This window comes from Schistocerca nitens, chromosome 12 (genome assembly GCF_023898315.1).
Source record: "Schistocerca nitens isolate TAMUIC-IGC-003100 chromosome 12, iqSchNite1.1, whole genome shotgun sequence".
Taxonomy (NCBI): domain Eukaryota; kingdom Metazoa; phylum Arthropoda; class Insecta; order Orthoptera; family Acrididae; genus Schistocerca; species Schistocerca nitens.
Window position 1 is genome coordinate 155,730,051 of NC_064625.1, and position 24,112 is coordinate 155,754,162.

A 24,112-nucleotide genomic window follows, 5' to 3' on the forward strand; every position below is an offset into this window, starting at 1 on the left:
AACTTCCAGCGTCGTGAGCGCATATATGGCAATTGAGGCTGCAGTCGAAGGACACATGGAAAGTGGTCACTCGAGTGTGTATCATCAAGGGCGAACCATTCGAAGCGCCGAGCTAGCGGAACAGTACCGACCGCAAGGTCCAAATGAGATAAATTTGTCGTGGAGGCAGACAAAAATGTAGGGATCCCAGTGTTGAGGCAAACTAGATCTGCATGGTGGAAGACGTCTAGCAATAGTGAGCCACGTGGACAAGGATGTGGAGATCCCCAAAGTGGGTGGTGGGCATTGAAGTCCCCAACCAGCAAATATGGGGGTGGAAGCTGACCAAGAAGATGAAGGAGATCAGCTCGTGCCATTGGTGTGGACGATGGAATGTATACAGTACAAAGAGAGAACGTGTATCCGGAAAGGGAAAGACGGACGGCGACAGCTTGGAAGGAGGTGTTTAAATGGATTGGGTGATAATGGAGAGTTTCATGGAGAAGAATCATGAGTCCTCCATGGGCTGGAGTGCCTTCAACAGAGGGGAGATCATATCGGACGGACTGAAAATGAGGGAGAACAAAGTGGTCATGGGGATGCAGCTTTGTTTCCTGAAGACAGAAGATGACCGGCGAGTAGGATTGTAAGAGGATCGACAATTCATCCCGATTGGCTCGAATACCGCGGATATTCCAGTGGATAATGGACATAGGGTGAACAGAAAATGGAGGAATGTGACCAAGGTCGCTGTCAACTCAACGACTGCTCTGAGCTTGCGACCGACAGCATGGAATGGCATTCAGCCGAAGGCAGAAGATCCTGCCACCAGCAACCGGCCGGTTGATCGGCCGCCAGCAGTGCGCCTCGGCGACACAGAAGACGGCCGAGGGCGATTTCCGCCAGGTGGTGCTGTAGATGGGACACGCCTTGGCGGAGAAGGAGAGGAACTGGATTTCTTTGGAGCCTTCTTGGAAGTATGATGTTTAGAGGAAGGAGGAACCGATGGTTGGGAAGTTGCTGTACGTAAAAAGTCTTCACGAGTATGCTCTTTTTTCGAAGTCTTGGTGTCTGACTTTTGGGCTCGAGATTTAGCAGAACTCGACGAAGGGTGAGCCAGAGAGTGGGCAGGCGAAAGTGGTGAGGTTGAACGTGCGATCTTTGCGCTGGCTGATCTGACGACCGTGGCACTAAAGGTGAGGTCGCATGTCTGCGTGGCCGCCTCCTTTGTTGGCCAATGAGAAGCAAGGACAGCGCTGTATTTTCATTTCTGAGGCACGGTGGGCTGTCGACTGGCGAATAATTTTCGAGCAGCAAAGGTCGACACCTTTTCCCTTACTCTAATTTCCTGGATGAGCTTTTCGTCCTTAAAAACGGGACAATCTCGAGAGGAAGCAGCGTGGTCACCCATACAGTTGATGCAGCGAGGGGATGGAGGTGGACAAGCACCCTCATGGGCATCCCTGCCACACGTAACACATTTGGCCGGATTGGAACAGGACTGGCTGGTGTGATTGAACCGCTGACACCGATAGCAACGCGTAGGGTTTGGGACGTAAGGGTGAACGGAAATTATCTCATAGCCTGCTTTGATTTTCGATGGGAGTTGAACTTTGTCAAATGTCAAGAAGACAGTGCGGGTTGGAATGATGTTCGTGTCAACCCTTTTCGTAACCCTATGAACAGCCGTTACGCCCTGGTCAGACAGGTAGTGCTGAATTTCTTCGTCAGACAGTCCATCGAGGGAGCGTGTATAAACGACTCCACGCGAGGAATTTAAAGTGCGGTGCGGTTCCACCTGGACAGGGAAAGTGTGTAGTAGTGAGGTACGCAGCAATTTTTGGGCCTGGAGGGCACTGACTGTTTCTAACAACAGGGTGCCATTCCGTAATCTGGAACAAGACTTTACTGGACCTGCAATTGCGTCGACACCTTTCTGAATAATGAAAGGGTTGACCGTGGAGAAGTCGTGACCTTCGTCAGACCGAGAAACAACAAGGAACTGTGGCAACGATGGAAGAACTGACTGTGGCTGAGACTCAGTGAACTTACGTTTGTGAGCAGACATAGTGGAAGGTGAGGAAACCATTGCGGAAGAATCCCCCACGATTACCGGCGTCTCCGATGGCGCGCTCCTCCCTTGTGGGGGCCCTCTCTGAGGGCACTCCCGCCTTAGGTGATTGTTCACACCTCAGGTCACACCTCCCGACAAACGGACGGAGGGACCAATTGGCACTTTCGGAAGGTATCAGCTCGGGTAATCACCCCTCCCTGGGCCTGGCCATTACCAGGGGGTACGTACGTGTCCTACCCGTCTACCCAGGGCGGGGAATTACGCGTTACCCCGTCACAGGCTACGCATGGAAGTGCGTGGGTTGGCCTTCAGACACGCACAGGGAGGAAGAAAGAGAAAGGGAAAGGAAAGAAGAGAGGTCTCAAACGCCGCAGCGGAGAAGGTAGAGAGAAGAGGTAAGGAAAAGAGAAGGACAAAGGAAGGATGAAGACTTTCAAGCAAGGAAGGAAGGCGAAGAATGTAGTATATTTACAAGCGTCTGTCTCCGGACGTAGGCACAAACCTTAACCCCAGAGGGTGAGAAAGGGAAAGAAAGAGCCAGAGGTGAAGGGGGGGGGGCGAAGATGGGGGATGGGGAAGGATGCGGAAAGGAAAGGTATGCAGCCCGGAAAGGAAGGAAGGCCACATCAGCTCGGGGTCCCGTGCTCGCTACGCACGTATCCACAAAAGAGTTGTGGATCCCCTGGGGGGACGCTAACCACGGGACCACAGCGCTCCTAAGCTCTAAATCTCCTTGATGTTGCCTATCTTGCACATGGACTACTCAGTTTGTATATTTTGCTTATTTTTTCACAGTTCTGCACTACTTCTTCCTGTTTTCTCGATTGATCGGTGTTCAGTTTTTCAAGGACTATCCACTGTGCCAACTTTTAACTAAATCTGAGGCGGGTGCGGTGGGGAGGTTCCCTTGTTAGAAACAAACCAGTTCAAAACAAACGGGTGGTTATTGAAAGACGGGACGGGACATATGTACCGCATACGCCGGGATTCCCACTAAAACCACTCTGATTTCAAAGACCCAGGAAGAAAAAGCCACAATAGATATGACAATGAAAAGTGAACTACATTGTAGAGCATCTCATAGAATTTATTTAACATCAATATACCTCTACATGTTAACCATTTGCAGCACGAAGAATATCGAGTCTACATTCAATTTCTCGCCAAGTTCTTTGTAAAATTTCCTGTTATTTTTGCAATCGCATTAGTGAATGTCGCAATGTAGGAATATCGTCCACTTTCGTCGCACGCACGCAGTCCTTCACAAATCACCACACGAAGAAATCAAGCGGCGTGACGTTGGGTGAACGTGGTGGCTAGGCAATGGATCTGATCCAACGACTGGGAAATTTCATATCCAGGAACATGCGAACAGCCGATGGCCAATGCGGCGGAGCTCCATCTTGAAATACGATGTTGGGTTGCAAGTCTTGTACCTGAGGCTACACAAACTGCTCCAATATGTCCAGATACACTGACCCATTCACTGTTTGTTCCGCAAAGAAGAACGGTCCAACAATCCTGCCATGCATTAGCCAGCACCAGACGTTTAGTTTAGGGCTATCACGAACATGTTCAATGACAACGTGCGGATTTTCCGAACCCCAAATCCAAACATTATCCCTATTAACCCTTCCTGATAAATGAAAGGTTGTCTCACCTGAGAATAAACATCTTTCCAGGAAGCTGACATCCATACCAATACGCTGCAGCAAATTGTTGTCGGCATGGTTTGTCGTTTGTCGTCAGATGTTGCAGAATTTGAACTTTGTAGGCACACAGACGAAGACGCTGGTGAACTACACGATGCAACGTTGATCGAGGTACATCAAGTTGCCTACATGCTTGACGAATTGACTTACGTGGGCTTCTGAGAAACGTTCGTCTGATGTACACCACTGTCTCTTCTGAAACTCCATAACGTGCACCGCCAGAATGTTTCAGAACACTTCCTGTTAGAAATTTTCTATACTATTACTTGTTTTCAAATCAGGCGTATCACGTTCATACACTAAACGATAATCTAATAATCGGCGATTTTGTTTCTGCAATCCACGCTACTGCTTGCACGTGCTGCTGTGGAGTCGCCATTTTCACTTCATATGACCATGCTGCACTTGGCACTTGTGACGTGGGAATATAAATTCTTTGAGATGCTCTACAATGTGGTACATTTTTCATTGTTGTATCTACTGTGCTTTTCTCTCCTGGGTCCTTGGAATCAGGGAGGTTTGAGTGGGACACCATGTATTTTGACTGGACGTCTGGTCAACCTACACTATGTCTTTCTCCCTACTGTCCAGATTTAGCTTCCTCGGATTTTCATTTATTTGGTCCCCTCAAGGAGGCATTACGGGGATAAAAATTCAGCAACAACAAGATGGTCAAAGTATCTGTGGGGAAAATGGCTCAGCAGCAAGACAAATAGTGCCTTGAATCAAGCATCAATATTTTTAACGCTCTGCAGTCTCCAATATCCTGCTCACAAACCATCAGAACCATTCTCAGATGGTCTGTATTATTCCGCAGTACTCAAAATCGGGAACAAACAAGTTAAGGGGACCACACAGTGGTTCATTTCGAAAAACAAATCGATTTTCGGTTTTCATCGTATTTCGATAGATTAAGGTTTTATTTCAGTATTCTGAAAAGGATTTTGCTGAAAAAAATTTTCTAGCTTTTGAAGAGCATTTTCCTACCAAGTGTGTTTATGTGCCACGTACAATCTATTGGCAAGAGCATGGCTGCAGGGAGAACATTTTGTTCAGTGATGAACGTACATCAACCACCAAATAAATTTGAAAAACTGACTGTACCACCATTCTCTTCCTGCTCCTGTTATTACAGCAATTAACCTATTTTCAGAGACTTGGCTCATCCTGACGTAATGAAATGTCTGCATGGGCAGACACACAACCCAAATGAATGTTTGAACAGCATAATTTGGAACAGCCTTCTTAAAACTGTATTTGCAGGCATGCATAGAATGAAACTAGGAGTTCATGATGCTGTTATTACATTCAATTGTGGTAATATTGGAAAGTGTTGGGTACTGAAAAAGCTGGGAATTAATGCTGGTGAAAATATGATCACTGGGCTGCAACATTGCGATACAATGAGGATAGCCGATGCAGATAGGTCTGCATCTAATATGGCCAAGAAAGCAAGACAGACATCCAGGAAGGTGAAAAAAAAGCTGGAAGACCTGCTAGAGGCCAAACAAGGGCCATCATATGCAGCAAGACAGTTTTAATTAACTGTAAGTAACAAATTTCAAAAGTTTTTTCTTTAAAGTCAATTACCCGCAAACTAAAATTTTCAGTACATATGTCCCATTATATCAGAAACCATTATAGATAAATGAATGAAATTTTCAGTCCTTGCATAACATAAAAAGCCACCTCTGGTACTACATTCATTAACATTCCCCATTAGGAAGTTCACAAAAAAATATTTTCTAATAAATCTAAAAAAGTATTTCTTAAAAACTATAAAATGGATAAAGTAGATTTTAGTACAGTTGACCCTATTAGCATCATGTAACATACAGTAAAAATTTAAGGTCCTGCATCAAATATTTTTTTCAGAAATTGGTCAAATACTTGCCTAAATTAACATGCGTTAGATAGGCAGGTGTGTGGTCCCCTTAAACAGTCTTCTCCTCCTGTGGACAAAACCTGCAACACCTCAGCAAGATGTCAGCAACTACTTGCAGCAGCCTGTTCGACCTGAAATATTGCCCAGTCATCCCGCAGTAATAGCGTTTATTGCAGCAACATTGATGACAGCGCTATTGCGGCTACACATTTCCGTAAAATATGGCCCTTGTAAACGCACCTTGAGACCTGTTGTGCGATGACAAGCAACGCCAAATGCTTAGAGCGAGCTACGCCACTGCAGATATGCGAAGCAGCAGAGCCATCTGTGCGCGCAAAGACGTATTACGTTGAGATTGTAAACGAGTGCAACGAAAACTTATAGATTTTAAAAGAAAAGATGGCTTCCTGAAAGCAGCACTAGCTGGAACATTGAGAAACAGAATGTCTATCGTATGGAAAAACGTGTAGTGAGGTCAAGCCAGCTAAAAGTATCAATTGGTAAGAATGCGCTCACATGTACTGTGTGAACAAGATAGCGATATACAAGGGGACTACCTAAATTCGGCCCCTCCCATTCCGAGTTGGGCAGCGGTGGCGTGCGGGTGCATGTAGTAGGGCGCTCCGCAACTGCCGCGCGAAGAGTTAGAGAGGGCGGTTCCGTGGTGAGTGTGCGCGTCTCGGCAAGATTGTCGTGTTGCCGAAAGCAAATTGTCGTGTAGAGACGCCGCACTCGCCATGGGCAAAGGAAAACGCGGGAAGCGCAATTCTCCCGCAAAGATGCCAACCCGCGCTGACTTACTCCGATCGGACGGCAGTGAGCGCAGCGTCTCATCAGAACGACGCAGCTGCTCCGTCGCACCGACCGCACACGCAGAAGAAGAGGTGGTAGCACCACCACCTTGTCGACCCTCCGCCCAAGTTCTCCCTGTGTGCATACGCTACACGGGTCGAGACTGGGTGGAGACTTACGACGAGGTGGCAATGGAACTACGCTACCACCCAACAGTGCAGATGCTGGACAACGAGGCCACTCTGTCCATCCAGCCGCGTTCGCAGGAGGATCGAAAGATTCTCTGCGACCGGCTGAATGCGTACATCATGGAGCCACCTACCTACAGCGGACCAAAGAAGAGGAAACCACTTCTTAAGGTCCTACTGAGGGGGCTACCGTGGATCATGACGGCGGAATCTGTGCGCAAAGTCCTGTTGCAGCATAACTATGAGGCCATAGTTAAGCTGCACAACAGGACGAACAAGACAAGGCCGCCGCTGTTCATCCTGGCTGTCGAGCCGCCCCAAGAAGACTCCAGCCAGGAAGGAAGCAGAGACGTCGGAATCTGCGGGTTAACCACCCTAGCAGGTTTCGACGTTACGATCGAGCCACTTCCGCCTGACCTCGACACGAAACCCCAATGTTTTAAGTGTCAGAGGGAGGGCCACGTGGCAAAGCACTGCCGCTTCGAAGCGAAGTGCGCCAAATGCGGTGTTGGTCACGACACCCGCGAGTGCACTTTGCTTCGAGACGACAAGCCAACATGTGCTCGCTGTGGCGGCGACCATGTTGCCAGCTGGCGTGGCTGCCGGGCATTTTCTGCCCAGACAGAAGACGGCCGCCGCGAGAAGCCGACAACGAAGAAGAGGAGAAGGAGGAGGAGGCGGAAGCGCGCCAGCGCTGAAACCCCCGAGACGCCGAACAAAGCAGCAGCGCCTCGCCACAACGCGCGGCCGGCCCCTCCACCCGCCAGTGGCAGAGGTGGTGGGGGGGGCCCCCCGCGCGAGCAGGAGGGACGTCACTCAGCAAGCAGCAGCGGTGTGGGCAACATCGAAGCGCTGATGGAGGAAGCGGAGTCACGCTTCCGGATGGCCCTACACGCGGAGATGGAGGCTGCCTGCCACCTGCTGAGGGAAGCCTTGGCTCTGCGCCTTCAATGTGATGGGCCGACGGCACACACCAGCGCGTCCGCGGCCACGCAGACCGAAGACACCACCACAAAGAAGAAGAGGATGGTGATCAACCGCGCCAGTCAGACCACCGACGGCGCCTCAACCATCCCCACAGAAGCCAGCGTGCGTGTCGATGAGGGCACCCAGACGTCGTCCAAACGGTGCAAGCGCCATCGAGGCGCCCAAACCGAGACGACGGATGCGGTGTCCATCGGCACGCAAACGGAAGTGGCAGCCACGGAGCCCACCAGGTCTCCATGGAAGCTGCACAAAATCGAGACGACAACGAGCAGCCAACCTCTCACGCCGAGTTCTCCCTCCCCAGGGGTAGAGGACCTCAGAGTGAGAGAAGAAAGGAAAAGAAGAGAGCGAGAGGCGGAACACGAAGCCGCCCTTGCCCACCGGGAACGACAGCGCCAACTTCAATGGCGCCTCCGTCTCGGTAAATAAAGAGAAGGACCGTGACAAGCAGTTCTGGCCGGGTTTTGCAGGTTTTCCTTGGCCGCTAAGGTAAATACCGGAACTGTCTCCTACAAACTCCTGCAAATAAATTCCCAACTGGGAGATATCCACCCCTTTCCCCGCACCCCAGCAACAAAAATAAATTGTGTCAAAACAGTATACCTAAAACCCATGGCTGAAAAGAGCCCATCGCATGCTCTACAACAGCCCGCCCTTCTCCATCCGAGAAGGGAATGAAAAGTGCAAAAAAAAAAAAAAAAAAAAAAAAAAAAAAAAAATTCGGCCCCTGGCCAGTCGTCGCGTGGACGCCGAGCGCAGAGGACCTCGCAGCGCAGCCGCCGACCGCCAGCAGCCGCAGCTCGCCCGCTACCCCCCCCCCCCCCCCCACCACCAACCGGCCACGCGCCAGCCGGCCGCTACCAGCGCTCCGCAGCCAGTCGCCCGGGGAGTGCGCTCCCGGCGCAGCGGCTACCGGCCGAGTGCCGAAGGGTTGAGCCCGCTCCCCTTCGACGCAAAGCCGCGCAACCAGTCGCGGACTGCCGCGAAAGAGCTTCGGCTCGCAGCTCCCGGTAGCCTCCGGTTACCCAACGCCCCCAACGTGTTTCTCACGTTCTTTTAGGGACTCTGAGGCAGTACCAGGGCTCCTTCACGGGACCAAGCCCGCGTGCTGCAGGCCATTCTTCTTCCGCACCTCCTTTAGGTGCCGCGCTTGCACGAACAGCGCATGTTAGCGTAAAGTAGGGACCACCCACTTCCATAGGGAACAAGCAACACTTCTCTCGCCTTTCGAGAAAAGTAAAATTGTCGTTTCCCCCTTCCCACCCAATAAATAATCCTAAGTGCGAGATGGCGGACGCTACTAGCACTTCCCCCGCTGTCACCCGCAGCAAGACTGCAACACAAGAGAAGCGAGGATCGACTGCACCCGCCGGAACTCGCGCCCCGCCCGCTACCGAAGGCAAGGGAGCGGCTGGCGACGCTCGACAGCTTGGCGCGAAAGCGCAAAAGCAGCTCGAGTCGCGCCGGCTAATCACCGAACTTTTCGGGGCGGACGTCTCTCCCACAAAAACAAGTACACTTAGCATCACATTACACTCACCTGTCACTGGACAGTCATGCACCATTCTCCCACCGACGCCGCAGTCTCAAGAGATCGAGGCAGCGACGGCGGATGTGGACACAGAAAACTATTACACAGAGCCCTGGCAGGTGGAGGGCCCAAAACGCAGACCCAAAAAAACACCAGCACAAACAAGCGAGCAACCAAACTCGCTAGGCAACCGAAAGGCGCTGTTGCTTACACCCTCTAGCTCACCTCAGGCTAGCAACATTAACACACAACAAAACGCAAACACAGTTGTGGCGAACAACAACAAAGCACACAAAGCCACAACAGTGCCCACACAACACAAGACTGGTTTCCCCCCAGTTGTTATACAAAACTACGGGAACCTTAGTGCCCTTAACACTGCATTCGCGGAGAGGCACATAAACAGCACATTACATGCAAAGTACTCGGGGGATAGGGCCTCACTGTACGTTGCCACAGACAACGAATACAAAGATCTTCTGACCTTCCTCAAAGATCGGAAGATCGAACATTACACGTACAGAACGCTGGACGAGAGAACCCAGCAGTACGTGATCAAGGGAGTGGACCCCAGCACCCCCAACGAGACAGTACATGCGGCCCTTTGTTATCTGGGATTCGACTGTAAAAGTGCCTCCCGGATGACAGGGTTCCGTACACACGCACCGTTACCACACTACATGGTTGAGTTAGCCGACACGGCTGATTCCCGCGCCATCCTGCAGATAAAGAGCTTTCTGCGGATGGACGTACGTGTAGAACTTTACGAACCACCCAACGTCCCCCAACAATGCAACAACTGCCAGCGGTTCGGCCACTCGCCCCTCCGCTGCGGCCTGGCAACTCGCTGCCGCGGATGCGCTGGCAACCACAGATCCAACACTTGCACACAAATACAACCAAACCAGCGACGCTGCGCCAACTGCGGTGGACCCCATGCGGCAAACTTCAGACAGTGCAATGCATACAAACAGGCGCTGAAGAGAAAACAAGAAAAAAGCAGGGTACTGTACGACATATCACGCCCAAGGCCAGCGCCGAACCCAGTAAGGAACGGCGTAACGTTTGCCACGGTTGCACGCCCTGGCGGAACGGCACAGGCTGCGGAACCTCAGCGCCCTACACACACACACGTGAAACAACCGCTGCAACAGCCACACAGCAGCCACAGACAACACCTGAAACCCAACAAGCATCGGTACCAACACCTATGCCCCCAAACAACACGACCCCACTCCCGGAAATCACGAGCTGCGAAGAAACGCACCACATACAGGAAAACACATCCACACAAGAACCCCCCGAACCCCAAGCCCAGAGGAGGAATAGACGTACTCGCAAACACAGGGCGGGGAACACGAAATCACCACAACAGGCCACGCAGCAACAACAGAACAGCAACACACAGGAAAACAGTCAACAAGACACCGACACTGTAACTCACACTACCATCCCCCTCACCACAGAAGTAACGCAGGCGCCACAACCTCTGTTACAAAACACAAATGCCGCCCCAAACAACACACCAATACCCGCAAAAGCGGCCGCTAACCCCACAACAGCACCTCAGGCTGCCACACCCAACACCAACACATCACCTGGGGGAATACTGGAAACACTATTCCCCCGTCACACGACCATTGAAATCCTTACCAAGGTGCTGATGGCCGTCACTACACTCATCACCCAGCTCATGAGCGCCGAACCCGGGCAATACTGGGCTGTCATACACACCGCCTTCACAACACTCTTTCACACTCTTACATGAATAATATACCACACCTGGCCCATAACGCAGACCCGCACACACTATCACGGATCCTGTTCTGGAATGCAGACTCGATCCACAACAAAAGGGCAGAGTTTTCCGCGTTCATGGAGCGCTACTGAGCGAGACTAAACTTAAACCGCACAAACAATTAAACTTTCCTGGCTACTGTCTCTATCGTACCGACCGACCGGGCGACGCCGTGGCAGGTGGAACTGCAATCGTCATACACAAAGACATTGAGCACACAAACATAGAGCTCCTTGAACTGGAAAAAATCGAGGCTACGGCCGTCAGAGTCAAGTTCAACGGAGCCTACACCACACTGATATCGGTATACAACAGCCCTGTAGGCATTTCAACACGTGATATCAGCACATTACTCAACATCTCACCGCGAGTAATAGTCGCTGGAGATCTGAACGCAAAACACCCAGAATGGAATTCACGTATACGAAATCCCAACGGCAAAAAACTGTACGAACATTCACTTGGCAGAAACTACATTATACAAGCGCCGACTGAACCGACGCACATTCCCTATCAGAGGGGACTCAGGCCAGACGTGATAGACATGGCCCTCATCAAGGGCATTACAACGACACTCAACGTTGCCGTTGAAAACGATCTGCCCTCAAACCACCAACCTGTAATACTATACATTGAGGAAACACTGCAGCACATGGAACAACGCAAGATGTTGGACTACGGGCGTGCGAATTGGACAAGGTTCAAGCAAACGCTCGATAGCCACATCCCACCTATACACGAAATTAATGAAACAGCACAAATTGACGAGGCAGTAGAAACCCTCACTAACGCCGTCCAGGACGCAATGGCAGGCACCATACCTGATCGCACCTCACAACAACGCAGTGCGGCCCTGCCCCAGGAAATCCTGGGCCTAATCTCAATGAGGAATCGCCTCAGGAGACAATGGCAGCGCACCAGGCGTCCGTACTTCAAACGGCACATTAACAGACTACAGGGCATGATACACGATAAAATACAAACACATAGAACACAACAGTGGAACCAAAAACTTGAAGGGCTGGACACCACACGACCTGGCGTGTGGCAACTAGCCCGACACTTCACCAGGGAGAAAATATACACCCCAACGCTTCAAGGGCCCGACGGACCTGCATACTCAGCGGAAGAGAAAGCAGAACTAATGGCCCGAACACTCGCAGCGTCATTCACACCGAACCTGGTACCATCAGATCCAGTGTTCACACTTGCTTCTGACCAAGAGGTTACACGCATTCTAGCCCAACCATCGCGCGACGACATTCGACATGCTAGCACAGCCGAAGTCTCCTGGGCTATAATGCATTCCGCCGCTAGGAAAGCCCCTGGTCATGATGGCATTCAAAACCGTGTCCTCCAGGAGTTCACGGATAAAGCAACTGAGTACCTAACACACATAACGAATGCCATACTAAAACACAAACACTTCCCCGCCTTTTGGAAGACGGCCAAGGTCCTGATGTTCAGGAAGCCGGGGAAAGACCACAGCCTCCCACAAAATTACCGACCCATCAGCCTTCTGAGCTCGCTCAGTAAGATTGTTGAGAAGGTGATTCTCAAACGCATCACTAGGCACTGCATAACAAATGACATCCTGAGACCGGAGCAATTCGGCTTCAGGAATCACCACTCCACAACACAACAACTCCTACGGGTCGTTGAACATATAACACATGGTTTCAACATAAACAAAGCTACAGGGGCAGTGTTCCTGGACATCGAAAAGGCTTTCGACCGTCTATGGCACAACGGCCTCATCCGCAAACTCAGCGACGCGGGATTCCCCGACGGGCTGCTGCGTCTAATACACTCATACCTCACAGACAGGAGTTTCAACACTGATGTGCAGGGAAAACAATCAACACGACACGGTATACACGCGGGAGTACCCCAGGGAAGCATCCTAGGGCCCCTACTGTTTAACCTCTACATAAACGATCTCCCAACCACACACAACACAATGATGGCAATCTACGCGGATGACACAGCCATCCTTGCGCAAGATTGGAAACCATCAAACATTACGTCACGCCTACAGACTGCACTCAGAGTGGCCGAGCCTTGGTTGGAGAAATGGCGTGTTAGAGTAAACGTCGACAAGTGCGAAGCCGTTCTGTTCACTAGAAGACCGAAGCAACTGCGCAAACACCGTTACTGCAGACCAATAACCCTACATGCACGTCCAATACGTTTCCGCGAGAAAGTCAAATACCTCGGTGTCTGGCTGGACCGGAAATTACTCTGGGGGGACCACATACAACACATGACCAACCGAGCTAGCGCGAGGCTCAAACAGCTCTATCCTATGCTCAACAGGCGTAGCACACTGAACAGAAGGGTGTCGAGGTCCATGTACGTGACACTTATCCGACCCCTGATGACGTACGCAGCTCCTGTCTGGGGATACGCTGCGCCTACACGCCTGCGCCGTCTGCAGCTCATACAAAACAAAGTACTCAAAATCATAAGCAATGCTCCACGATACACACGCATCGCGGACCTTCACCGGGAATACCGACTTGAGACTCTCACGGAGGTAATCCACAAACTCACCACAAGACTATACAGAAACTCCAGACATTCGCAGAACCCGTTTATTCTGAATCTGGGGAACTACGACCATAACCATAGATGGAAACATAAAAGACCAAAAGACATACTTGTAAGGGCATAACATCTATGGCCAAGCATACGCAAACATAACGGCACAGGCGAGCCCCTGTTAATCAGACGCTATTACTGGATATCCAGCTGAAATACACTGCCGAATAACTGGCACCACACAGGGAAGCCGTACCGTACACCGCATGCAAACAAGCTCCACACATCCCCCACACAGTGAGACGATCTATGGCCGATCTCCCACTACTGTATAACGATCTTGAATGTTCCAGGAATGTAGCAGCTGCAGCCACTGGGATACATCGCCATCGCTTGTCACGGTAATGATGCATGATACCCATACTAACAAATCCAACCTTGCATGAGCTATCGTAGCTAGTAAGCCACTACTGCTCTTACTACCCATCCCACTGTCGCAGAGGTTTTTTTCCCACGGCACGAGCCATGGCACTTTTTTCCCTCTGCTCTTCAAATCGCTACCCTCACTCGCGCTTCGTCCACTATCTATCACCTGATGGACCGTGTTAATGCGTAGTCTTACCCAGACGCACGGACAACATCACAGCCCAGCATCCTGTGATCCACTTACTAGATAACTAACATGTTTTACGGAGGTGACAGTAGAACTTTTGGTTTGGTCACCACGTTGGTGCGGGCGTGGAGGGGCCCCATCTCTTTTTTTTTTTTTTTGTGGGTAAGCAAAATGTACGTGATTTTCCTCCTTCCTGCCTGCAGTTAACTGTGGGTATTCCAATATAACCTTGCTCCTTCCCCCTCCCAATCCCACCCCTCACTATAAAGAACTAAAGCAAGGTAAATACCAGGGGCATGTAGTGGTCTTAAGTCTTCATGATATGGATGCTGTGGGTTTAGAGCTTTTCCCAGTGTTCCATAAATATACGGGACAGCTGCTGGATATTAGTAACGTCATGTCACGATATCTCAGCGCATTAGTGGGGCAAGACTTCACAGGAACAAATTCGTAAGATCGCTGAATGCATAAAGATAACGTACTAATAGGTTAAGAACGTATAAAACCGTACTTCAACCAATTTAGTTAATCAAAGAGCGTATTTTCTTCATTCTTTCGTTACGACCACATTTCTTCTACATTTGCTTACGTTACAAAGCTACTTACAAGGGAACCTCGCCACCGCACCCCCCTCAGATTTAGTTACAATTTGGCACAGTAGATAGGCCTTGAAAAATTGAACACAGATCAATCGAGAAAACAGGAAGAAGCTATCTGGAACTATGAAAAAAATAAGCAAAGTATACAAACTGAGTAGTCTATGCACAAGATAGGCAACATCAAGGACAATATACCCTCAGGAGCGCCGTGGTCCCGTCGTTAGCGTGGACAGCTGCGGAACGAGAGGTCCTTGGTTCTAGTCTTCCCTTGAGTGGAAGGTTTAATTTCTTTATTTTTGCAAAGTCATGATTTGTCCGTTCATTCATTGACGTCTCTGTTCACTGTAGTAAGTTTAGTGTCTGTGTTTTGCGGCCGCACCGCAAAACCGTGCCATTAGTAGACGAAAGGACGTGCCTCTCCAATGGGAACCGAAAACATTTGATCGCAAGGTCATAGGTCAACCGATTCCTCCACAGGGAAACACGCCTGATATATTCTATACCACACTGGTGACGGCATGTGCGTCACATGACAGTAATATGTTGTCGACACACCTATCTTGTACACTTGGCGAATGGGTAAGAAGATTCTTCTACCTTGCCCGATTTAGGTTTTCTTGTGGATGTGATAAACACTCCCAAAAAACTGATCACATCAGACAGACAGGCGGACAGATAATAACTTGTTGAAAATAAAATATTAAACTTTTCACTCGTGGGAAGACTTTAACTAAGGACCTCTCATTCCACAGCTGCTCACGCTAACCACGGGACCACGGCGCTCCTAAGCTCAAAATCTCCTTGATGTTGCCTATCTTGCACATGGACTACTCAGTTTGTATATTTTGCTCATTTTTTCATAGTTCTGCACTACTTCTTCCTGTTTTCTCGATTGATCGGTGTTCAGTTTTTCAAGGCCTATCCACTGTGCCAACTTGTAACTAAATCTGAGGGGGTGCAATGGGGAGGTTCCCTTGTTAGAAACAAGCCAGTTCAAAACAAACGGGTGGTTATTGAAAGACGGGACGGGACATATGTACCGCATACACCGGGATTCCCACTCAAACCACTCTGATTTCAAAGACCCAGGAAGAAAAAGCCACAATAGATATGACAATGAAAAGTGAACTACATTGTAGAGCATCTCATAGAATTTATTTAACATCAATATACCTCTACATGTTAACCATTTGCAGCACGAAGAATATCGAGTCTACATTCAATTTCTCGCCAAGTTCTTTGTAAAATTTCCTGTTATTTTTGCAATCGCATTAGTGAATGTCGCAATGTAGGAATATCGTCCACTTTCGTCGCACGCACGCAGTCCTTCACAAATCACCACACGAAGAAATCAAGCGGCGTGACGTTGGGTGAACGTGGTGGCTAGGCAATGGATCTGATCCAACGACTGGGAAATTTCCTATCCAGGAACTTGGGAACAGCCGTTGGCCAATGCGGCGGAGCTCCATCTTGAAATACGATGTTGGGTTGCAAGTCTTGTACCTGAGGCTACACAAACTGCTCCAACATGTCCAGATACACAATATGCTGCAGCAAATTGTTGTCGGCGTGGTTTGTCGTTCTTCGTGAGATGTTGCAGAATTTGCACTTTGTAAGCACATAGACGAAGACGCTGGTGAACTACACGATGCAACGTTGATCGAGGTACATCAAGTTGCCTGCATGCTTGACGAATTGACTTACGTGGGCTTCTGAGAAACGTTCGTCTGATGTACACCACTGTCTCTTCTGAAACTCCATAACGTGCACCGCTAGAATGTTTCAAAACACTTCCTGTTAGAAATTTCCTATACTATTCCTTGTTTTCAAATCAGGTTTATCACATTCATACACTAAACTATAATCTAATAATCGGCGATTTCGTTTCTGCAATCCACGCTACTGCTTGCACGTGCTGCTTTGGAGTCGCCATTTTCACTTCATACGACCATGCTGCACTTGGCACTTGTGACGTGGGAATGTAAATTCTTTGAGATGCTCTACAATGTGGTGCATTTTTAATTGTATCTCCTGTGCTTTTCTCTCCTGGGTCCTTGGAATCAGGGAGGTTTGAGTGGGACACCATGTATTTTCACTGGGCAACGTCTGGTCAACCTACACTATGTCTTTCTCCCTACTGTCCAGATTTAGCTTCCTCGGATTTTCATTTATTTGGTCCCCTCAAGGACGCATTATGGGGATAAAAATTCAGCAACAACAAGATGGTCAAAGTATCTGTGGGGAAAATGGCTCAGCAGTAAGACAAATAGTGCCTTGAATCAAGCGTCAATATTTTTAACGCTCTGCAGTCTCCAATATCCTGCTCACAAACCATCAGAACCATTCTCAGACGGTCTGTATTATTCCGCAGTACTCAAAATTGGGAACCATTTAAAGACAAGGACTGAGGAAGACATGGCACAAACAAGTTAAGGGGACCACACAGTGGTTCATTTCGAAAAAAAATCGATTTTCGATTTTCGGTTTTTATCGTATTTCGATAGATTAAGGTTTTATTTGAGTATTCTGCAAAGGATTTTGCTGAAAAAAAATTTCCAGCATTTAAAGAGCATTTTCCTACCAAGTGTGTTTATGTGCCACGTACAATCTATTGGCAAGAGCATGGCTGCAGGGACAACAGTTTGTTCAGTGATGAACTTACATCAACCACCAAATAAATTTGAAAAACTGAATGTACCACCATTCTCTTCCTGCTGCTGTTATTACAGCAATTAAACCTATTTTCAGAGACTTGGCTCATCCTGACGTAATGAAATGTCTGCATGGGCAGACACACAACCCAAATGAATGTTTCAACAGCATACTTTGGAACAGACTTCCTAAAGTTGTATTTGTAGGCATGCATAGAGTGAAACTAGGAGTTCATGATGCTGTTATTACATTCAACTGTGGTAATATTGGAAAGTGTTGGGTACTGAAAAAGCTGGGAATTAATGCTGGTGAAAATATGATCACTGGGTTGCAACATTGCGATAAAATGAGGATAGCCAATGCAGACAGGTCTGCATCTAATGTGGCCAAGAAAGCAAGACAGACATCCAGGAAGGTGAAAAAAAAGCTTGAAGACCTGCTAGAGGCCAAAGAAGGGCCATCATAGGCAGCAAGACAGTTTTAAATAACTGTAAGTATCAAATTTCAAAAGTTTTTTCTTTAAAGTCAATTACCCGCAAACTAAAATTTTCAGTACATATGCCCATTATATCAGAAATCATCATAGATAAATGAATGAAATTTTCAGTCCTTACATAACATAAAAAGCCTCCTCTGGTACTACATTGATTAACATTCCCCATTAGGAAGATCACAAAAAAATATTTTCTGCACAAAAAATTTATATTTTTTGTTAACAAATTTGAAACAGTATTTCTTAAAAACTATAAAATGGATACCGTAATTTTAGTACAGTTGACTATTAGCATCATGTAACACACAGTAAAAATATTAAGGTCCTGCATCAAATAATTTTTTTCAGAAATAGTTCAAATACTTGCCTAAATTAACATGGGTTAGATAGGCAGGGTGTGGTCCCCTTAAACAGTCTCCTCCTCCTGTGGACAAAACCAGCAACACTTCAGCAAGACGTCAGCAACTACTTGCAGTAGCCTGTTCCATCTGAAATATTGCCCAGTCATCCCGCAGTAATAGCGTTTATTGCAGCAACATTGATGACAGCGCTATTGCGGCTGCACATTTCCGTAAAATATGGCCCTTGTAAACGCACCTTGAGACCTGTTGTCCGATGACAAGCAACGCCAAATGCTTAGAGCGAGCTACGCCACTGCAGATATGCGAAGCAACAGAGTCATCTGTGCGCGCAAAGACGTATTACGTTGCGATTGTAAGGGAGTGCAACGAAAACTTATAGATTTCAAAAGAAAAGATGGCTTCCTGAAAGCAGCACTAGCTGGAACATTGAGAAACAGAATGTCTATCGTATGGAAAAACGTGTAGTGAGGTCAAGCTAGCTAAAAGTATCAATTGGTAAGAATGCACTCACATGTACTGTGTGAACAAGATAGCGATATACAAGGGGACAACCTAAATGCCGCCCCTACAAATATTTTAAGGGCGGCTATATGTTTGTAGACTATGATTGCGTAGAGATTTTGAAATACGCGTAGCGTGGCGTGCTGCATCAGAAGTGATTAATGTAGTGATGGGCTAAACTGCGATTTTCAGATATCAGTGATTTCAGTGAATGAAGACTATGATTGCGTAGTAGTGATGGGCTAAACTGCGATTTTCCGATATCAGTGATTTCTGTGAATGCTACTTTTCAGTATCTGTTATTCTTAACTGTGATTTGTCGCAGTTAAGAGTCGCAGTTAAGGAACCTAAGTCGCGTATCCCTCCGCCACTGCTATTTCTGCTACTTCCGCGATTTCTACGACTTCTACGACTTCTGCTACTTCTGCTACTTCCGCGATTTCTGTGACTTCTGCTACTTCTGCGATTTCTGTGACTCCTGCGATTTCTGCGACGTACCACCGTATGAAAAAGTTACATCTGTCCACACAGAAAATTGCATCTCAACAAACCTGTCATTGGTAAGTACGTTTTACGTTTATTCTTCCGTTGGCTTTAATTTTGTATTAAAGAAACAACTGTGAAAATATTAATAGTGTAATTAATATGTAAGTAGCCACACAGTACTGTAATAGTTCGTGTTTAGAAAATGAATTCTAACATATTGTTATGTTCATAGGTACCTGAACTACATTTCAGTCACTCAGTAAAGTGATAATTCAAAATATCATTGTCAACAGATCTGAAGAAATTGCCAGTCTTTAGACCGTTTTCGTCAGACGAGAGGTTAGTTTCTAAGCGTTTTGATGGACTTAATTACTTCAGTGAGATCGTTCTTGCGAATGTGATACAGCAAATATTAGCAAATGTGATATAGCAAATATTAGCAATCTACTCTGTCAATTATATTGCTAGTAATTAGTGACAGCAAAAATTGTTTAATAATCCTTGTGTTTTTGCAGACGCAGTTCTGACTGATTACTGGTTGCTGTACATATCTATCCACATCAAGGCTGTTGAGAGAGACTCGTGAAGATTCAAGACAGCTCTTAGAGGATTTGCAGTTTAAAAGTGAAATAATTGTGAAATAAGTGTGTGAATGATTAAACTGTGTTTTATTGAAGTTGTTGTGCGATTTTAAAGGAATAATAAATGTTAAATACATTGAGTGAATAATAAAAATCTCATTTTCCACATGTTAAGCCGTCCTATACCCGTAATTTTCCGCCACTTATTATTGGTAAACACTTGTTGGATACCGACGTGCCGCCCCCCCCCCCCCCTTTCTCCACAATCTTGGTGTGACACTGACCTGTAATATATCCCGAAGTCTACAATATGCATTTCGAGGCTGTTGATATGAAAGTGGGAAGTACAGATCTTCCAGTTAAATCAGGAATAGCTTAAGTGCATTACTTGAAAGTGACACAGGAAAAGCTTACTTATGTAGGTGGTAGTAGTGTCGGCAAAAAGTTCTTGTGTGTGAAGTTGCCATGTAGAACACCAGGTGTAAAACTTTTCTCCCGAGTCTTGAACTGTGTCGGAACAAAAGTGAGGCATTCATATGACTGTTTTCATTTCTCTACACTTATACAAATGTCTGAGTTCTGCTGTGTTAACATTGCAAAGTCCTGTAGGCATGTGGAGTATTAACCAAAACTGTCATATTGGAAGCAGAATCAAACACATTTGTTACGTTACTTGATATTTTCAGGAGAAAAAGGCAATGTTGCTTCTTATTAATATAATACATTCAGAGTCACAGCAGTATTTGACCAGCCATAACTGATGCTGAATGTGCATGTCGTCATATAATATGAAGGGCTTATTTCAATAGTGGTACAAGTCCATTACCTACACTTTTCTGTCTATAATGCTTCTGAAATTAATGATCCAAGCAAACATAAATAAAGGTTCATCTCTAGCAAGAGGCCATATGCTTGAATATTTCTGGTATCTCAACTGCAGATTTTGCAGTGCTCATTTAACTTTACAACTCTGTATCTCAAAATGAACAAAAATGGACTTGTACCACTATTGAAATAAGCCCTTCATATGCACACACAGCACATCGATCTCGTGAGGCACAAGGCTCTCATAACGAAGTACGTACGTCGGTGAACAGATGACACTAGGAAAAGTATGTTAACTGCGCTTTTTAGTTGCTACTTGCGACTCTTAGCTGCGATTTGTCACAGAAATCGCAGTTTGACTCGGTAGCGAATAGCGTAGTATGAACTTTGCTCAACAGATGGCAGTGCTAACTGCGCTTTTTAGTTGCTACTTGCGACTCTTAGTTGCGACTTGTCACTGAAATCGCAGAAAGCAGTGCTAAATTCGACCAATAGATGGCTCATGTCTTTGAATGTGAAATACTACTTGCGACTGCTAACTGTGACTGAAATCGCAGTTAGATTCTGTAAAGTTGCTACTGTGATATCTGTGACTTCTCAGTCACTGTGATTTCTAACAGATACGCGATTTCCTGCCCACCACTATTGCGTAGAGATTTTTAAATACGCGTAGCGTGGCGTACTGCATCAGAAGTGATTAATGTAGTTTTTGTCGCAGTTAAGGAACATAGGTCGTGTATCCTTCCGCGATTTCCGTGACTTCTGCTACTTCTGCGACTTACCACCATATGAAAAAGTTACATCTGTCAACACAGAAAATTGCATCGCAACAAACCTGTCATTGGCAAGTATGTTTTACGTTTTTTCTTCCATTGGCTTTAATTTTGTATTAAAGAAACAACTGTGAAAATATTAATAGTGTAATTAATATATAAGTAGCCGTCCAGTACCGTAATAGTTCGTGTTTAGAAAATGAATTCTAACATATTGCTATGTTCACAGGTACCTGAACTACATTTCAGTCACTCAGTAAAGTGATAACTCAAAATATCATTGTCAGCAGATCTGAAGAAATTTGCCACTGCGTCTTTAGACCGTTTTCGTCAGACGAGAGGTTAGTTTCTAAGCGTTTCGATGGACTTAATTACTTCAGTGAGATCGTTCTTGCAAATGTGACATTCATTATAGCAAATATTAGTAATCTACTCTGTCAATTATATTGCTAGTAATTAGTGACAGCAAAAATTTTTTAATAATCCTTGTGTTTTTGCAGATGCAGTTCTGACTGTGATTACTAGTTGCTGTACGTATCTATCCTCATCAAGGCTGTTGAGAGAGATTCGTTAAGATTCAAGACAGCTCTTAGAGGATTTGCAGTTTAAAAGTGAAATAATTGTGAAATAAGTGTGTGAATGATTAAACTGTGTTTTATTGAAGTTGTTGTGCGATTTTAAAGGCATAATAAATGTTAAATACAGTGAGTGAATAATAAAAATCTCATTTTCCACATGTTTAAGCCGTCCTATACACGTAATTTTCTGCCACTTACTTATTGGTAAACACTTGTTGGAGAGTGACATGCACCCCCCCCCCCCTTTCTCCACAATCTTGGTGTGACACTGACCTGTAACATATCCTGAAGTCTACAATATGCATTTAGAGGCTTTTGATGTGAAAGTGGGAAGTACAGATCTTCCAGTTAAATTGGGAATAGCTTAAGTGCATTACTTGAAAGTAACACAGGAAAAGCTTACTTATGTACGTGGTAGTAGTGTCGGCAAAAAGTTCTTGTGTGTGAAGTTGCCATGTAGAACACCAGGTGTAAAACTTTTCTCCCGAGTCTTGAACTGTGTCGGAACAAAAGTGAGGCATTCATATGACTGTTTTCATTTCTCTACACTTATACAGATGTCTGAGTTCTGCTGTGTTAACATTGCAAAGTCCTGTAGGCATGTGGAGTATTTACCAAAACTGTCATATTGGAAGCAGAATCAAACACATTTGTTACGTTACTTGATATTTTCAGGAGAAAAAGGCAATGTTGCTTCTTATTAATATAATACATTCAGAATCACAGCAGTATTTGACCAACCATAACTGATGCTGAATGTGCATGTCGTCATATAATATGAAAGGCTTATTTCAATAGTGATACCTCCACTTTTCTGTCTATAATGCTTCTGAAATTAATGATCCAAGCAAACATAAATAAAGGTTCATCTCTAGCAAGAAGCCATATGCTTGAATATTTCTGGTATCTCAACTGCAGATTTCAGTGCTCATTTAACTTTACAACTCTGTATCTCAAAATGAACAAAAATGGACTTGTACCACTATTGAAATAAGCCCTTCATATGCACACATAGCACATCGATCTCGTGAGGCACAAGGCTCTCATTACGAAGTATGTACGTCGGTGAACAGATGGCACTAGGAAAAGTATGTTAACTGCGCTTTTTAGTTGCTACTTGCGACTCTTAGTTGCGATTTGTCACAGAAATCGCAGTTTGACTCGGTAGCGAATAGCGTAGTATGAACTTTGCTCAACAGATGGCAGTGCTAACTGCGCTTTTAGTTGCTACTTGCGACTCTTACAATTAGTTGCGACTTGTCACGGAAATCGCAGTTGGACTCAATAGTGTATCGCAGAGATGGGCGTAGTACGAACTTTGGCCAACAGATGCCACTGTTAACCGCGCTTTTTAGATGCTACTTGCGACTCTTAGTTGCAACTTGTCACTGAAATCACAGAAAGCAGTGCTAAATTCGACCAATAGATGGCTCACGTCTTTGAATGTGAAATACTACTTGCAACTGCTAACTGTGACTGAAATCGCTGTTAGATTCTGTAAAGTTGCTACTGTGATATCTGTGACTTCTCAGTCACTGTGATTTCTAACAGACACGCGATTTCCTGCCCACCACTAGATTAATGTAATCAGAGCGCAATTCTGTGGACAAAATTAAGGTGTGTTGGCACCATGAAATATAAAAAAAAGCCCTTGAAAATATACCCCACATTTAAAAATGTAGTTAAGCTTATATTCTTCCAAAACTACAAGCAATTTATCATGAAGAAAGTGCAGCTCTTTATTATGTTCACTGACTAGTCCTATTCGTTTCTGGGTGTAGAGGGATACACAGATTTGTGTAAATCTCGTGTTTATCGCTAATGTTCGCACCAACATCATGGACACTGTTTTTTTCTTCTTTTTCATTAACCTGGAACTAAATTTTGTCTTCGAGTAGCGGAGCTTTATATACTTCTCCCGAGAAGTTCATATCCAACTGCAGCAGCTTAATATAGCTATATGTTTCTACATACATTCATTTGAACAGACTGGATTTACCAATAACATAAGCGCTGTTGCAATGATATTTCACAGCCCTGGAGGTGGGGGAATATTTGCTAATGTTCTGGACTGGAATAGAGAATCAGAAACAGCAGACAGATTTTGTGATGCAAGCTAGTTAGCTTAATGAGTCTTATTGAAGCAAGATCTACAAAATACC

General features: G+C 46.2%; 1 long non-coding RNA gene across 1 annotated transcript; it reads left to right on the top strand.

Moving 5' to 3' along the window:
* Positions 1-19,158: 19,158 nt before the first annotated feature.
* LOC126215016 (uncharacterized) lies at positions 19,159-19,831 on the top strand. The gene is made up of 3 exons (XR_007542075.1): positions 19,159-19,267; positions 19,426-19,532; positions 19,709-19,831. It is a non-coding gene; the product is annotated as an uncharacterized LOC126215016 (long non-coding RNA).
* Positions 19,832-24,112: the final 4,281 nt, after the last annotated feature.